Genomic DNA, 17,819 nt, shown 5'->3' on the forward strand with positions numbered 1-17,819 from the left:
CTCCAACTCCAAATCATGCGTCGGGTAGTTTGCCTCGTGAGGCTTGAGCTGCCTCGAAGCGTAGGCAATGACATGCCCCCTCTGCATCAGTACCGTGCCCAACCCTGAAATGGACGCGTCGCAGTATACCACAAAATCCTCTATACCCTCTGGCAGGGCTAAGATCGGCGCCTCGCACAGCCTCTGTCTCAATGTCTCAAATGCAACCTGCTGCTCGGGTCCCCATCGAAAGACCACGACTTTCTTTGTCAGCCGCGTCAGGGGTACGACTATCTTGGAGAAATCCTGAATAAATCTCTGATAGTAGCCTGCTAATCCCAGGAAACTCCGAATCTCAGATGGAGACTTCGGAACCTCCCATCTCATCACGGCCTCGACCTTGGCCGGATCGACCAGAATCCCGTTCTGGTTGACAAGGTGTCCGAGAAATTGCACCTCGCGCAACTAAAACTCACACTTGGAGAACTTGGCATACAAGATCTCCCTCCTCAGGGTCTCCAACACCTCTCTCAGATGCTCCTCATGCTCCTCCTTAGTCTTGGAATAAACCAAGATGTCATCGATAAAGACTATCACAGACCGATCCAGCATCGGTCTGCATACGCGGTTCATGAGGTCCATGAACGCGGCAGGAGCATTGGTGAGCCCAAACGGCATCACCACAAACTCATAGTGGCCATAGCGCGTCCGAAACGCGGTCTTCTGCGTATCCTCCTCCCTGACCCTCATCTGATGATAACCCGAACGCAAATCAATCTTGGAGAACCAAGATGCTCCCTGAAGCTGATCAAAGAGGTCATCAATCCTCGGGAGCGGGTAACGGTTCTTCACCGTTACCTTGTTCAGCTCCTTGTAATCTATACACATCTAGTGCGACCCATCCTTCTTCTTCACAAACAGGATCGGGGCTCCCCAGGGTGAACTACTCGGACGAATGAATCCCTTGTCTAGTAGCTCCTGCAGCTGTGTAGACAACTCCTGCATCTCGGGAGGCGCCAACCGATACGGTGCCTTGGCTATCGGAGCCGCACCAGGAACGAGGTCAATCCTAAACTCAACCTGTCGCTCCGGAGGTATCCCAGGAAGCTCCTCTGGAAAAACATCTGCGAAATCTCGCACCACCGGAACCTCGTTCACCATCGCCTTACCCGCCTCCCGGGTATCCATCACGTACGCGACATATCCTGCGCATCCCTGCTGAAGGTAGCATCTCGCCCTCGCTGCTGAACATACTGCGGGTCCACACTGCGGCCTCTCGCCATGAATCACTAACTCTCCCCCGCTTGGGGTCCTGACCCGCACTAGCTGTTGCGCGCAATCTATCACCGCCTCATTGGGGCTCAACCAATCCATGCCTATAATCACCTTGTTCCCACGCAACAGGATGGGAACCAAGTCTACCAAATAGCGCTCCTCAAACAAACGCAATACGCAATCTCGAAATACCATCGATGCTCGCACCGATCGATCATCAACAACCTCTACCTCTAAAGGTCAATCTAACTCGCCCGCAGTCTCATGAAACTTCTTGCTAAGTGCAAGGGAAACAAATGATCGGGATGCACCCGAGTCGAACAACACCTGAACTGGGATGCCGTTCACATGGAACGATCCTAATGCATACACATACATACGGAGCACATATCAATATCATAACATCATAAAAATAAAATAGAGGGAAAGAATCATACCCGTCACCACATCGGGTGTGGCGCGTGCCTCCTCGGTAGTCAATTGAAATGCTCGGCTCCTCACCACCGGAGCCTCTACCTTGCCCTGTCGGTCATCCGTGATCCGCAAGGTCGCTGGAGCTGGCGCGTTCACCGGCGCTGAAACTGTCAACTGGGGGCAATTGGCCTTCTTGTGGCCCCTCTGGTTGCAGTGGAAACACAACAACTCCGATGTCTGAATAACTGCTGCCCGAGCATTGCAATCCCTGCTAAAGTGCCCAGACTTGCCGCACTTGTAGCAGCCTGATGATCCCAACCTGCACGTCCCCTCGTGCGTCTTGCCGCATTTCCTGCAGCGTCCCCGCCCCTGTTGGCCTTTCGGCCCCACATCTGATCCCTTGGGCTTCTTCCCCGAAGCCCCTCCTGACTGACCCTCTTCTGCCTTCCGTTTCCGGATGTGCTCCAAATCTATCTCCCTCTCCCTTGCCCTGGCAATCATGGAGTCCAAGGTAGGGCAAGCTGAAAAGCTAACATGCTCCTGGATGTCAGCTCGTAGCATATCATGATAACGGGTCCTCCTCATATCCTCGTCACCAGCATACTGGGGCACCAACAAAGCCCTCTCCCGGAACTTGGCGGTGACCTCCACCACAGTCTCAGTCGTCTGCCTCATGTCTAAAAACTCCCGGGCCAGCTGCTGAAGCTCGACAGGCGGCGCAAACTCTGCCCTGAATCTGGTCACAAAATCTGACCAAGTCATGGCCTCGATCGCTGAGGCTCCCAACGAGTCACCCACTGACTCCCACCAGTCCCGAGCTCGGTCTCGTAAACACCCTGCTGCATATCTCACCTTCGACCCCTCGGGGCAGAAGCTAGTCAACTGTGCAGACTCGATTTCTGCAATCCATCGCCTGGCAGCAATGGGGTCTTTCACCCCGTGGAAATCTGGCGCACCACTGCCCCTGAAGTCCTTAAAGGACAGTGTGCGAGGACCCGACTGGCCAGATGCCATGTCGCTCCTGAACGCCCTGAGGCGATCCTCCATCAACTCGATGATCCCTTCCTTGATCGACCCGAAGATAATGGGAGTCGACTCAAGGATACCCCTGGTGATCTCTGACGCGATGAACTCGCGTAGTCCCTCATCTACCTGCTCGGAACCTGATCCCGAACCTGACCCCTCTCCTGAACCGTCATCTACCGGCCTCGAACGAAGTACCACCATTCTGCAATACATCACAACAATCATTAGTGATACTGATACTTCCTGAGGGATCACAACTACTTACAAGTTCCCTGGTCTTATCTTGGCCTTCCTTGGTTCGGGTACGGATCCTCTGCTTTCAGTAGTACGGGCCCATACTACCTTCCACATCTATCCGTACCTTCTTCAAGGAATGCCTCGACTCCACCAGATCCCCTTTACTACCGCTGATCACTGCTATACTCATCCTAGGCTTGCCCTAGGGAAATCTCTGGTTCTACTCTATCCAGTCCTCAGCTGTTGCAGGCCTCCTTGTAATGCCAATTAGCCATTACCCGAATACCATCACATGTGACAAGGCTCAGATAATCCTTTGAGTACCCGACTCGTCCCTACAACGGTTGGACTCAAACAAGAGCTAAGCAGTAGGATCAAATCCGGCACTCTAAGATTATTCAACCCTGATCACATGTGACGTGACGTATTCGCCTAATGGCTAACTCCCATTATTCAGAATCCCACATAGCACGAAGCAAGCATCATTCAGACAAGGGTAAAAATCTTAATCAACTCTATCTGCTTACAGGAACTGTACTAGCATAAGGTGCTAAGCTCATACAATCAGGCAAAACCTAATCAGACTATCCTACTTGTTGTCTACTCAATAACTAGCATGCAATTCTTATACAACTGAAACACATAAAGCAGGCACATAAGGCATCACTCCTAGATCCTTAGTCCTATTCTAGCATGCTGTTCTACAAAAGCTGATAAACATAACACAAACTTGTATGGGTACTTTGGGGAATACTTACTTGAGCTCGGCCGGTCGCGCACATCACACACTTCGTTCTTTCTCGAAACTCTTTTCTCAATTTTTAGAAAACATTTTCTTTTAGAAAATCTTTTAATCCATTGATTTGATTTCTGACACCCCCGAAGGTGTGTCCGAATCCCTCAAACCAGGGCTCTGATACTAACTTGTAACGACCCAATTTTCACGTCCAAAAATTTCGTTATAAAACATTACATGAAAGCATTAATAGTTAAAACATTGTTTGATTAAACCATTTCACATCGAAAACCAAATTGAAAACCACAACATTCGATCAATCAAATATCAGAGTATCAATCCCAGAATAAACTCGTAACTGCGAAAACAAGAGTGTGTGTGTGTGTGTGACATGCTGCTACCGCGCCGGCTCCTTTCCCCTAGCTGAGGAGGTACCTGAAACCAAAACTGAAAACCGTAAGCACGAAGCTTAGTGAGTTCCCCCACTGTACCACATACCATAATAATCACATAACATACATCTATTGTCAGGCATATATGGGTGCCCGACCTACCCCTTTGGTCCTCTCGACCGGATATTGCCTAGCATACCTGGGTGCTGGCCTCCCCTTCGGTCCTCTCGATCGGATACTGCCTAGCATATCTGGGTGCTGGCCTCCCCTTCGGTCCTCTCGACCGGGTACCGGAGACTACTTCTCCCCTCTACTACTACCACATAATACGTACCACAGTATAAGAATCTATCTGGCATGGCTGGGTATAACTACCCCTTCGGCCCTATCGACCGGATATCTTGGGGACTATCTCCCCTACTACTACTAACACATAGCATCACATCATACTAACACATAAGCATGGAACAGGTAGTAGTAACCCTAGATGATTATCACGGAGACAATCATCCACATACAATTCCTACTGGTGGGTCGGCATTGTGGCCGTAGACCCACCGCTACTGGAAGGTAACTCACCTCGAAGTAGCTGCTGATCTGGTCGAGAACTGACTGCCTACTGCTGCTCCGGAAATCCTCCGGCTGCAATTCCCACAACAAGCTCAATCAATCACTGCTAACTGTCCATTGGGTAAAATGACCATTTTACCCCTGATCATGACATAAGTCAAAGCCAGAGTCAAATTTTAGTTGACCCGACTTGCCGAGTTGGCTCTCCAACTCGCCGAGTCCCTATCTAATCTAATGTCCTGTATCCCGTCCCTACTCGTCGAGTTAGGCGTTGACCCGACGAGTTCTTCTTCTAAACTGAGGTTCAAGTCCTTCATCCTACTCGCCGAGTTGTATGAACAACTCGCCGAGTTCATCTTCATCCGATGAACACTTATGCTGCGACTCGCCGAGTTGTATGAACAACTCGCCGAGTCTGTTCTTGATCTAAGGAGATTGCCTTGAACTCGCCGAGTCAGGGCATGGACTCGCCGAGTTCCTCCATGGATGAGGTTGGCTTCCAGCTCACTGAGTCACACCCCGTGACTCACTACACACACTCGACACAACGAAAAGGGGACAACTCGGAGACTCGCGAGCAGACTCGCCGAGTCAGATGAACGACTCGCCGAGTCGTCGCCATGCAATCACTATATACGTGATTTTGCTTGATTCCAGTCCATGCCATTCACAGATCTGGGTTCCTGGAGCATGAATGACACGTGAAGTTTCCAACTTTACGTGTAGATACTCACCAATAAGGGTTTTAGGGTTCAAAATGCACCCAAAAGGGTAGATCTAGGGTCTTCATGCAATGAGGGTCCATAAAGGCAACATATCTGAGCTCCTGGAGCTCAACCATGCCTAGATCTAAGGGTCAATCAGCTTATTACGAAATAATTTGCACATACAAGCTTGGGGATTGGCTCAAGAATGACTTAAATGAAGTAATAAGCATAGAAACAGGCGGAAAATAGGTTATACTTCAAAGGAACTAGTGAGAGAGCACAAAGATGCTTGGATTCCTTCCCTTCCTCTTGATCTACTTCCCTTTTCCCTCAAAACCTTCAAGAACACACAACAATTGCTTCAAACTCTCTATAAATAGCTTAGAACGAGGGTTGGAAGCTCTGGGGGGTGAATAGGGGCTGGCTTGGGGCGGATATGTTGTTTAAATAGGGTGCAAACCCTTGAAACTTAGGGTTTCATCCAACAACGGTGAATCGCCGAGTCCGGAATATGGACTTGCCGAGTTACCAACTTAAACGTGTCCCGGGGTCCCGTCTCTACTCGACGAGTCGGACCTATGACTCGTCGAGTCCAAGGCTAGAAAATGGAAAATACTCAAATAAGATTTACGTACCAGGAACCAGGTGCTACAGTTGTAGAGAAGGCAACCAAAGAACTTAAAAATATCATATATTAAGGTTATCTCTGGTTATTTTAGTGAATAGTCCGTTACTTTGATTAGTATGGATTCTAACTTTGGCATTCATTTTTATGTATTAGAACTACAAATGAATATATCGAGTGTTTAGAAGTAGGGGTGTTCGTTTGGATTGATCAGTTTGATCCGATCCAATCTGTAACATCCCAAAATCCAGGTAAATCTATTAAATCCTTCCATTTTGTTGAGTTGTCAAAAGTGGTCCCTTGAAAGAGTTCTTGTAGTATGTTGGGCGTACTGGGGAGTACATTGCGCGTACTCATGTGCTTAATTTGGACGCGGACTCGCCTGGGTACGTTGGGCGTACCCAGGGTTACGCTGGGCGTAATGGGTCCAGATGCAAACCCTAATATTTGACTTGTGCATTATATAATGGATGCTAAGGCTCATTTCTCAGCCTCCATATCAGTGAGTGAAACCCTAAGAGAGCCTCCCATCGTCCTTAGCTTGAGAGTGAGTGTTTTGGAGCCAAAAGTGCCTTGGTGTGTTAGTAAGGAAGAAGGAGAAGATCTTGTGGAGGCTTGTAACATCCCAAAAATACGAGCCAAAAATTTCATTTTTAAAACATATACTTAGCAAAACATTAGAAATAAAATGTTCTCCGATCATATCATTTCATAAAAGATATCGTATGTCTGGAAAAACATTTTGTAAAACATAATAATGTCAGATTACAAATCCCCAGGAAGATCTCATAGTGCGGAATACAAGGCATGTGTGTGATGTGTCGCTACCGCGCCAACTCCTTCCCCTTCGAAGAAGAGGTACCTGAAACCAAAACTGAAAACTATAAGCACGAAGCTTAGTGATTTCCCCCATCATACCACATACCATACAATCACATATCATACATACTGCCGGGCAATTCTGGGGTGCCCGACCTACCCGGTACGACCATTCTAGGGTGCCGACCTACCCGTGTCAAGCTGTTCTGGGGTGCTGACTACCCATGTCAAGCCATTATGGGGTGCTGACTACCCATCGGTCCTAACAACCGATCCTCGGGGACTATTTCACCCCTACTGCTACTATCACATATATCATAACATAACATATTATCCGACATATCTGGGGTGTCCGATCTACCCTTCAGTCCTAACGACCGAACTTGGGGACTATTCCCCTCCTACCACCACTATCGCATATAGCATATCATGACAGCATATAAACATATCATCACATACTGTCAGACATATCTGGGGTGTCTGACCTACCCTTCGGTCCTAACAACCGAACTCTACTACTATCACATTTACATATCATGCTAGCATACAAACGTATCAGATAGTAGCAAACCTAGATGCTATCACAAAGACAATCATCTAACATATAACTCCTACTGGTGGGCCGGCATTGTGGCCGTAGACCCACCGCTACTGGAAGGTAACTCACTTCAAAGTAGCTGTTGATCTGCGTGGGAACCGACTGTCTTCTACTGCTGCTGCCCCAGAAATCCTCCGGCTATAATCCCCACAAAACACTCAGTCAAATACTGCTAACCGACCTCAGGGTAAAATGACCATTTACCCTTAACCAAACCAAGAGTCAAAGTCAAAGTCAACTTCCAGTTGACCCGACTCGCCGAGTTGGCTTGCCAACTCGCCGAGTCCCTATCCATTCAACTGACCATAATCCCGTCTCTACTCGTCGAGTTAGGCATTGACTCGACGAGTTTTCCTTCTAAACCAAAGTCCAATAGTCCTTTATCCTACTCGTCGAGTTGTATGAACAACTCGTCGAGTTCATCTTCATCCGAAGAACATTCTATGCTGAGACTCACCGAGTTGTATGAACAACTCGCCGAGTTCCTTCATGAGTGAGTCTGGCTTCCGACCCACTGAGTCACACCCCATGACTTACTACTCCACCCAGCAAACACAAAAAGGGGGAAGACTCGGGGACTCGCGACTCGACTCGTCGAGTCCGATGAACGACTCGCCGAGTCTTTCACATGCAAATACTATGTACTCGATTTTGCTTGAATCCAGCTCATGCCATTCATAGATCTAGGTTTCTAGGGCTTGATTAACACGTAAAGTTTTCCAACTTTACGTGTAAATAAACACCAATGAAGGTTTTAGGGCTCAAAATGCACTAAAAGAGTAGATCTAGGGCTTTCATGCAATATGGCTCCATAAAGGCAGTAGATCCGAGCTCCTGGAGCTCAATCATGCCTAGATCTAAAGGTTAATCAACTTATTACAAACCCTAATTCATAATCAAGCTTGGAAATGGCTCAAGAAGGACTTTAATGGAGCTATAAGGGACTATAAGCATGAAAACAGAGGGAAACTGGGTTATACCTCAAGGAAATCACTGAAATAACACCAAGATGTCTAGCCTCCTTCTTCTCTTCTTGATCTACTCTCCTTTTCTCTTAAAATCTTCAAGAAAACACACCAAAGCACTTCAATCTCACAAGGAACAAGGGTTGGACGATATAGGGAGCTCTGAGGGTGAAGGGGGCGAGCTTTGGGGCGCATAAGATGACTTAAATAGGGTGCAAACCCTTGAAATTTAGGGTTTCATCAGACATCGGGAACTCGCCGAGTCCATAATATGGACTCGCCGAGTTGCCAACTTAAACATGCTCCATATCCCGACTCTACTCGGCGAGTCGGGCCTACTACTCGCCGAGTCCAAGGCTAAAAATGCAAAACACTTAGATAAATTTTTACATACCAGGAACCAAGTGCTACAAGGCTAGAGCTTGAAGTGCAAGTTTGGATCTGAGATCTACAGAGGAAGGAGCTGCATCTGGAGGTATAAAGTTCAAAACTTTCCTCTTCATTTTGGTTTGATGTTGCATGGGCCATTCTAGGGTTAAAAGTCCCAAAGGTGGAGACTTTATGAGAGTACTAAGAGAGGGAATAGTCTAGCCTTGAGGGATGTATTGATTTAGAGTGTTCGTTTCATATGATTAGGTGGAGGCTAGATTGAATTTTATAGAGTTCGAGATTTATCGAGTTACCCGAGGTGAGTCTTCTCACTATACTTTACCTAGAGTGATGATTAGAGTTATGTGATAGAGTATTTGTATGTTTTTGCATGATGAGATTTCTATGTGTTTTATGATATACATGTTATAGAGTTTACAGAGTTTGGACCGTAAGGCCCACAGAGTTAGGGCCAGAGGGTCCACCAGAGTTATGGGACCGGAAGGTCCCATTGAGACACATTGACCAAAGGGTCAAACAGAGTTATAGCCTCGAGTGGCTAATATGTGTTGCATGTGGTATTTTGGGGAACTCACTAAGCAATTATGCTTACAGTGTTGTGTTATGTGTTTTAGGTACCGGTGAGGATCGCGGGAAGGCGTCGGTTTGATCAGTACACACTCGAGGAGCTTTTACATATTTTGATCTTGGGATGTGATGTTATGAATTGATTATGTGATGCAATGATGTTTTTATGACAATTATGAATGAAAATGTGTTTTTATAAATTTGAAAAATTATTTGAAAATTTGGGTGTTACACAATCAAGTGAATCCAAATTGATTTCGGTTTTCAAAACATAGATCCGAATAGTCCAAACTAAATTCAAATCCGATCCGATCCGAACCAATTACAATTCGGTTGGATCGGTTTTTATAGTTCGGTTTACAAAAACGAAACATTTTAAAGCGACATATAATTATAATATTACCCAACTTTACACATGAAGCAAAAACAAATATTTAGTTGTGATTTGAAATTTATAAACAACTAATAAAAAGATATATTATAGTTAAATATTTTATAGAAAGAAATTTTTTTGAGAGAAAATGCATATTAATGTTTTTTTATCGGATGAAACGTTTTGAACCTATTTGAAAAAATAAATTACAAAATTAATAAAGAACTATAGATATATATTATAAATAGATAAATTATAAATGTTTATTCGGTTTTTTTGGACTATTCGGTTCTGATTTTATAAACCAAAACCAATACAAAATAATAATTCGGTTTTGTTTGAAACAAATCCAAAAATCCGAACCAAATAGTCAAATCCAAATTTTCTAATTGGATAATTCGATTTTATCCGAATAGTGAACAACCCTATTTAGAATACATATATCAACATCTGATAAGAAAAAACTAACAAAAACTTAATGGTTTCATGTCGAGCAAAAGAAACAAAATAAATAAATACAATACCCTGAAAAAGACTCGTGACATAAAGCACATTGGTGTACCTTGATTGGTTCCCTTCCAACCCAATTAACTCACTGCTACATCACATTTTCTATCTTCCATTTCTTCCATCTTTTCCAACCCACATGCCACAACACATGAAAATAACATATTTCACCACCCACTTGCCACAATATTTTTAATTTAATTTATTTAGAAAATTAAAAAAAAGAATGATTGTTTTTTAAAATATTCCAAGTCGCCTCGTAACGAAAATCTTTCATGTTGTGGCGTTCGCAATACTCATTTTGGTGTGCATTTAAAACTTCTTCGTCGAAAACTCCTGGCTCACAAGTATTTATCTTGTGGGTGGAAATAACATTAAACTTTTTCATTTTTCCCTACATATCTTTCCATTTTAAAAACATTTGATGTATTGATTCATTCGCACCTTTAAGTTGATGTTTAAAATGATCCAAAACTTATAGCAAAAAATATGACGATCTATATTGACTCAGGTGCCTATTCTCGAAAGTGTCAATGTATGTTCAAGCCAAAGCCACTTCTTGATTTCGGACCATTCTGCAAATACAATTAGATACAACTGGCCTTGGAATAACATCCATTTTCAATTTTGAATTGGAATGTAGAGAGGATAGTGTAAAATTGAATGAAATTGAAAAAAAAGTAAAAAAAAATAAAGGAGATTGAAATGAAATTGAAAGAAAAAAGATAGGTGGTAAATTGGTAGATAAAATTATTTATAATAGAAAAATTAAATTAAAGAAAAAATGGAGTCGTTGAGAGTAATCGCATGCTCCTCAACTCGTGTTGCAAGCCAAATTTCCAACCCACATGCCACAAAACAAAGACCCTAGCGATACCGCCACCCTTTTTTCTTCCTCCCCGAGTCATCCGACTTCTCTAAGTTGCCTTTAAGTACTTATTAAGTTTAGCCTTACTTTATGATATTATACTATACAGGCCCGGTTATGGGCAGGGGCAAGTGGGCCATGTGTCCATGGCCCAGTTTTTTGTGGTCCCCAATTTTTTTTTTACTATATTTTATACTATATTCAACAATCGAAAACTAGGGCCAAATGCAAAGTGAAGTGCACAACATACATTGATCTTCATATATGTTCATTTTTATGAGGGGCCACATTAACATGAAAGAGTAAAGTGAAGAACATCCCTAAGAACATCTTTAAGCGCATAAAGGCTTAAGGTTTTTTTTTAACAAAACATTTGTTATATATATATATATATATATATATATATATATATATATATATATATATATATATATATATATATATATATATATATATATATATTCGTTAAATGTTAGGACTTAAGGGCCTTTTTTTTACTCGTCCTGGGCATTTGAATTCTTAGGACCGACCCTGATACTATATGTATATGTTGATTAGAAAGTTGTTTATTTACACTTTATCCATTTCACTTTTGTTACGCATCTTTTTATCATTGGCACGTTTAGGGGTGTTAACTTTTCACAACCAAAAGTCCTTTTTGGAAAAGAAAAAAAGTAAAAGATGTTTGACAAAACTAGTTTTAAAGGCTACTTTTAGAATTTTTATACAAGGAAAATGAACTTTTTGGAAAAGTCAGGAAATCCTGACTTTTTGTAACTTTTCCAAAAAGGAGTTTTGAACTGTGAAAACTGAAAAGCTAAGCCAAAAATCCTATTAATCTTTATAATTTTATAACGTATAGAAAATGTCTCTTTAAATTTTCTTTTATAGAAACAGTACATATGTTTAAGTTTTTTGTATGCTGGTAGGTTTGATCCTGTATAGAAAATAAATTACAAAAATTATCTTCGTAATTTACAGAAAAGGTACTTGTGCAGAAAAGCTCCTTGTGCATTATTTTTTACAAAAACGATCCATGTTTTTAAAAAAATTACAAAATTGTCCGCTCCTAATAGAAAATTTCCAGATTATTTCCCCTGCACTAGGGATGAGCATATGACCCGTTGGACCGGACCGGATATACATATTAATGGGCCGGTTTTCGGGTTTTGTTTTACCACTAATCGGGTTTCGGGTTTGGACCGGACCGTACCCGGAATACTGGATTTAGCCCAGACCGGACCGAAATTTTTTTTCTCCTTAAAATATATAGATAAGGATATTGAATTATTAGTTAATGTTATATATAACATTATGTATAAAACTTGATGTTTTTATTGTAACATTATTTATAAATCTTGATCAACGTTTGTTTCTATCACTTTACAAGAAAAAATGTATCTAGCATGCTATTTTTTGTTCAAACATGCAATTTTTTTTTTATAAAAACATGCAATTTTTTTTTTATAAAAACATGCAGTTTTTTATAAATAATGCTGTTTTTTGTTGTTTTTTTTATACAAAAAAGCTGTTAAAATGCAGTTTTTTTATTAACAACGTTGTTTCTTTTTTGTTAAAACATGCATTTTTTTTATAAAAAAGTGTAGTTTTTGTGCTAAATAGTGTAATTTTTATTTGTTCCAAATGTTAATAAGGTTTGTATTTTTTTGTACGTGATCTAAGTAAAGTCCCGCATTGTACAAATTTCAAAGCCTAGTTCGGTCCAAAACCCGAAACCCGCTTTAGTACCCGAGACCGGACCGGACCGAACCCGAACCCGATACATCCAAAAACGGTCCGGTTTTCAGGTAAGAAAATTCACGATTTTCGATCTTCGGGTTTTCGGTCTTCGGGCCGGTCTGGTCCGGGTTTGGCCCGTTGCTCATCCCTACCCTGCACGCCCCACCCATAATATAATAATATATTACCATGTTTCGCCTCTATCTTTTTTTTTTCACACTTTGGCTGCATGAGTTTTGTATATCTGCAGGTTTGTTCCCTGCACTTTTATAATTACGTAATTTCGGCCCACTTACATCCCCACAAAGTCGGAACAATTTCTGGTTAGAAAGAATAAATTTGATTTAGAATACACAATTGTCAACAGCTTGGATTTGAGATATTAATTTAGCATCAATTATCAGATTATAAGTTTATAACTGGTGACTTCTCGAATCCTCTTGACTCGCTTATTATTTCGAAAGCAACATCTGAATTATACATAACAAATTAAAAATGGTCAACCTGCAATTTTGGCACTTGTGGGACGCCAAACTAATAATATTATAATACTTCATAATTAATATTATAATACTTACATTTTAATATCTAATTAAAAGATCATCTTAAGACGACCATTACTTCAAATAGGCTTGAAAACGATTTGACTCCAAACTTCTAGGTGTAGAATCAAGAATGTGTTTGTTTGTTTATTTATAAATTACAATTACAGTATATCACAAAAATGATTTAATGTGGTATGTTAAAAACTAACCATATACTTTTATGTTATATAAAAAGACAAAATTTAGTGCGTGCCCTTGTTAAACATCTAAATATCGTATTTATCCGGCCTAAATTCTAAATACTGTATTTGCCATTTTTAATTTTATTTAATATCATATATACCAAAATCTATTTTTTTTTTGATAAATTTTATGATTTAATAATCCTTTTTTTTATATTTTTAAATCATTAAAATAAAAATAAAAAGTAGATTAAGGGGCATTATGACCGGTTTCTACGATGACTGCTTCCCATCTCACATTTTGGTAACCTCCTAATAGTTTTGATTGCAGCACATCTCAACCTTATATTCACCTCTGTTGTCGAACACACACATCACATAAGGTAATCGACTTCAACTCTATTCATATTTTCCATCTATCTAATTTCGTTGATGTTGATTGATCTGTCCAAGTGAAGTTTTCATAAAAATACGTGAAGGTTTTCACATTGGAATCCCATGTTCTGACTGTTCAAGACTAATATGAACTTTGTCTATTACATAACTAGCATTTGTAAAGCAAAACTGAGACAAAAAGAAAGATAAGATAGACTTATAAGAACACAAATAAGATTGTTTTATCAAAAGATTGTTTGCAATCAAAATGTCTGCAACAAAACCTACATAAAAAGAATTGAAATTTATCAAAAGAACCCAATCAAATGTCTGCAACAACAATAACATATGAAAAACTGAAATTTGTCATAAGATTGTTTAAGAAATTGTAACTGAAGAAAGGGTATTGAATGTTGGTTTCGTTGTGAGGGGTGAAGATACTCATAAAAAAATCTACTTGAGAGGCCATTTAGCACGACAATTACAGTCGATTCAACGCCACCCTTTAATTAGTATAAACACATCCAAATTGAATTATATAACTCTGCGTCATTTCGAATTACAATAACTTTTTATTGAATGTTCAAAGGGACGAATCAAGATAGAAATAACCTGAATCGAGAAGAAGATATTTATGTAATCAAACTTACTTGCAATTGGAGAAAACCCAGATGGAGAATTCTTTAATAGAACATAAGTGTTTATGATTATAGGAACCAAGATCAAGTGTAATTGTGTTGCTTGCATCGAATTACCTGAAGTCGGAGAAACTGACCAACGACGCACAAAGGATTTGGGGGTTGGGGAGAAATACGACTGATGTAACCAGGTCAAAAGGGATTTAAAGTTGAGGGGCATTACGGTCCATTCACTTTTAATTTTAATTTTAATGATTTAAGAATATAAAAAAGGATTATTAAATGTTAAAAATTATCAAAAAAAAAAAAGATTTGGGTATATATGATATTAGGAAACATTAAGAAGGGCAAATACGATATTTAATGTTTACGCCGGACAAATACGATATTTAGATGTTTAGCAAGGGCATACATGAAATTCTGCCATACAAAAATAATGATAAATTTATGTTGTTTCATTATAAAACAATAGTTTTGATATTAAATTGATATATATTAGAACCATGTCTCTAACGACTTTTATTCAATAGAATTAGATTATGACTGATATTAAATTGATATATATTAGAACCATGTCTCTAACGACTTTTATTCAATAGAATTAGATTATGACCCGCATTATACGTGGGAGAACGCATAAATAAAATACAAATATATAGATATTGTAGAATAATTATAAAAAATCAGGGTAATTAGTATTATTTAAATGTGTAGAAAATACACTAAAATCAGTAAATATATATAGTCGTTGAAGAACCTCTTTATAGACAACATTTTTTGTTTTATTAGTTAAACGACTTTCCTCGTCACATATGAGTACCTTCAAACATTTTGTTACTTGTGACATGGGAAACAACTACATATAGCTGACCATGTGTGAAAACGAGTCTACGCAAGTATAATCCAACATTTAACAATGTACTTTCGAAATACATTGTTATTTTATGGTTATATTGCGAAATAGAACTGTTTATTTCAAAAAATAACAATTTATTTATGTTCCTTCAAAATGAACCACATAAACCCCGACAATATTAAATATAAAGAAACTCTAACCAATAAATATAAAAACAGTTATGTTTGATCGATTTAGATATTGCCCGTGACTCATTGAAAATGTCAAAAGACATAATTGACAAACAACTTACTTGTTATTATAAACGGATTAAACAATTTAAACACATGAGAATGTCTTTTTTATTTTATGATAATGATAAAATAATGGAAAAATGATTGCTTACTTCAAGACATTTGTTGACGTTTGAGTAAGGTATGTGGTCTTAACTGCTAAGTATTCATATATTTTACATATAGCTATTAAATGGTTATTCAAGATGAATTAGAAAACAATGTTTTCTTGTTGCTTCAATGTTAAACATTTTATATGCCAATTTAGTACAAAAGTAGCAAACCGTAATTAAAGCAGGGACATAACCATTAAGGAAATTGGTAAATTGAGGTTCTATTTTCTTAAACATGTGATAAGGTAGAGACATACCAGGGCATGTAGTTAAAGGCTCGAATTCTTTCATCACTGCCTCAATGGGTTCAACGGACAACCCCTAAATATATCAAAAAAGTTAAAATTTTCAAATAAAGATTAATAAAATATGGTCAAATTGATGAGAATGTTAAAAAGCTGGAGGTGTCGATAACCTACAATTGGATGAATAGGAGGTCTATTAAACGATTTAGAATCACCTACTGAGAAGATACTTGAATACAACACCAAATGATCATAAAAGGTTAATGGAAAGAAGTATCAATTATAAGGAATGGAATTGAATGTTTTGGAAGGAATGAAATTTGTCAAATGAGTATAACATGTACCTCCGACTATCAGACATAGACCAATTTTAGCAAAGTTTGCATTATTTGATCAATTTTAGCATTATTAACATCCTAACTTTCATATAAAAAATTTAATTTTTTGCATCTGACCAGACTAATGGTTTTAACATTATTAACATTCTATAATTTATATTCTTGAGAGTTTTGAAAGTACATTGCTATATATCAGTTGTTTTTTAAAGTTTATTGTTATTTCTTGTTGGTTTAGAAGTATGTTTCGACCATTTTTGCATCATATTAAAAACATATAGGTTCTTTTAGTATTACTGCAATCCTACTTTCATATAAAATTATTCTTTTTTGCATCAGACCAAACTTGGTGTTTTTTAGCATCATTATCATCCTATATTATACATTCTTGATAGTTTTGAAAAGCTTGTTGCAATTTCTTATTTCTTTTTGAAAGTTCGTTGTTATTTCTTGTTGCTTTTAGAAATAAGGTTTAGACTATTTTTTTGTATGAGACAAAATTTGAAGGTTATTTTTGCATTATTACCATCGTATATGTTCCATTTCATTTTTATTATTTGAATATAGTTTTTGTAGTTCAAAACCGATACGAATATAAAAATACTGACTATATATTAACCGACGCCCTATAATGTATAATTAAAAATCAATGTAATCATAATTTATTGATGTTAGTTAAAATGTAATTTATTTGGGGATGAGGTTAGTTTTTGGTTATTTATTTGGGAAGTATAATATGTATTCTGCATTACAAGTGCTTACCTTTTGAATTTAGTATTTGTTGCTTTAGAATTTTATTTTGGATTGACATAACCATGATCATCCAATATTTAATACTTTGCTCTTCTTGCACCCTTACTACCTGCTGACATGCGTTCGTCAAATCAAGATTTAACATTTTTTAAAAACAAATGTAGACAAGAACCTATTAAACTCAATAGATACGCTAAAATGGACATAAGACTTGCCTTTTGTGAGATCAATAATACCAAATTGGACCACTTTCTGCAAAATAATTTAAGAACCGAAGAAAACCCGATTGCCGAAATATTTAATATCATTATTTAAGTCTTAACATGTTAAATTCCGATAAAATTAAAATTTATAGGCAAAACTTTGTTACATGCCATCAAAGTTGAAAAAAGATCCTTTAAAGTTAGAAGAGTGTATTAATTTAAAAAATTGTCTCACTTTTTGTTGGATGTATTTTTTGATGGCAGGAACAATTATCAGGCCAAGCATAATACTTAAAAACAATCCTTGCCAAATCATAGATGGCTTAATCAACAAAATAGAATACCACAATCGTAGATGGTAATCCAGTTATAACATCTTTTTTTAAAAGATCAAGAAATGGAAAATTTATTAGAATCTTATCACCTTGATAAAAGTCATAACAAAGTGCAATAGATTGAATTGATAATTTACAATAAATATAAAAAATAAAGCCGATAGAAAAACCTGAGGATG

Source organism: Lactuca serriola, chromosome 8 (assembly GCF_051521515.1).
Source record: "Lactuca serriola cultivar US96UC23 chromosome 8, Lser_US96UC23_V15, whole genome shotgun sequence".
Classification (NCBI taxonomy): Eukaryota; Viridiplantae; Streptophyta; class Magnoliopsida; order Asterales; family Asteraceae; genus Lactuca; species Lactuca serriola.